Source organism: Nanorana parkeri, unplaced genomic scaffold, assembly GCF_000935625.1.
Source record: "Nanorana parkeri isolate BGI_ZX_2015 unplaced genomic scaffold, ASM93562v1 scaffold10, whole genome shotgun sequence".
In the NCBI taxonomy this organism is placed as follows: domain Eukaryota; kingdom Metazoa; phylum Chordata; class Amphibia; order Anura; family Dicroglossidae; genus Nanorana; species Nanorana parkeri.
Window position 1 is genome coordinate 5,200,318 of NW_017306278.1, and position 1,750 is coordinate 5,202,067.

A 1,750-nucleotide genomic window follows, 5' to 3' on the forward strand; every position below is an offset into this window, starting at 1 on the left:
GGGGGCTGGTTGCATTAATCTCAAATCTCTAACACAATGTCTGGCGGCCGGGGAGAGCCGAGCCCCGGGGCTGCGATGGAAGAGACGCAAAGACAGATAGCGCAGCAGTATGATAATAGGACCCGCAGATCAATAAGTGGGACACAAGCACTCACTGTATTAGAGATAAGGTCAGGCTTACAGCATGCAGAACATCCATCACCGCTCTGCGCTCAGACTGAATTGATTTAATTACTGGAGCATAGTCTTTTTTTTATTTTTTATAAAGCTGATGTTTAATCTGCTTATATTTAGCCTTCTCTGGTCCCTTCCCCCCATCAAATTATAAATACAATTGTTTTGTTTTCATGAAATACCTTATTTTAGACCCAGTGACAACATCACTGGGTCCCTGTGCTTCTGTGCAATGCAAGCAGATTGTGGATGGTCGGAGGGGTTGGCAGGGTGCTGTACTAGGGTTGCCACCGGTCGGGATTCACCAGGACAGTTAAGGTTTTGTGTCCTGTATGTGCTGTGTCCAGGTTTCAGGTCAGCCTAAAATCGGGCGCAAGATGTCATGATGTCAGGTGGGCAGGGGCAACCATGGGGTCCTGGTGTTCCAACTTGAGTGCATAAAGGAGGCACGGGACACGGAGGGATGCTGGAACTCGGGGAGCAAAGAGGTGTCTGAAACACAGGGTGCAGATAATGCTTAAAGGGCACACTATCCTGACTGCCTCTCCTTCTCTCTCCCCTGGCTGTGTCTCTTTACTCTCTCCCCCAGCTGTTTCTCCTCACGCTCTCTCTTGGCTGTCCCTCCTTGTTCTCTCTCCTGGCTGTCTGTCCTTGCTCTCTCCCCGAGCTTTCTCTCTTGGCTGTCCCTCCTTGCTCTCTCTCCTGGCTGTCTGTCCTTGCTCTCTCACCGAGCTGTCCCTCCTTGTTCTCTCCCTTGGCTGTCTCTCCTGGCTGTCCCTCCTCGATCTCTCTCTCCTTGGCTGTCTCTCCTTGAGCTCTCTCTTGGCTGTCTCTCCTCACTCTCTCTCCTTGTTCTTTCTCCTGTCTCCCCTTGCTCTCTCCTGGCTGTCTCTCCTCATTATCTATCCTGGCTGTCTCCCCTCGCTCTCTCTCCTGGCTGTCTCCCCTACTTCTCTCTCCTGGCTGTCTCTCCTCGCTCTCTCTCCTGGCTGTCTCTCCTCTATCTCTCCTGGCTGTCCCTCCTCGCTCTTTCTTCTGGCTGTCTATCCTCGCTCTCTCCTGTATATAGTCCAAAAAATTGCCGTGCGGTGCTAGAAAGTTTGGGTTTTGCTTGAAAAAAAGGTGGCAACCCTGTGCTGTACATTGCTTCCTGAAGACATCAGAGCACCTGGCCTCAGTACTTCTCTCAAGAGCCCTCAGCCCTGATGCAAGTGGTGAGCTGGGTTATGCAAATGTATAATGCCTTGATGGGCGGGTGTCAGTCAGGAGGAGTGGGCGTTCCTAGGACGGCTGTATTTGCATGTAGACCGGGCTAAGGCTCCATTCACACATAGCGATAGCGTTTTCCGCGTGTGTTGGTGTCTGATGGCGACTACAAGCAGTCATTTCAATGTGCATTACACATGCTGTCCCCTTTAGGCAACCCAGCCTGAGAAATGCCATGCAGCCATCGCTGGAGTCAGGGCCATCCCTATAATGAGGCAGGGGTCATCCCTATAATGAGGCAGGGGTCATCCCTATAATGAGGCAGGGGTCATCCCTATAATGAGAGCCCTAGGCTGTCGCTGGCACCCCA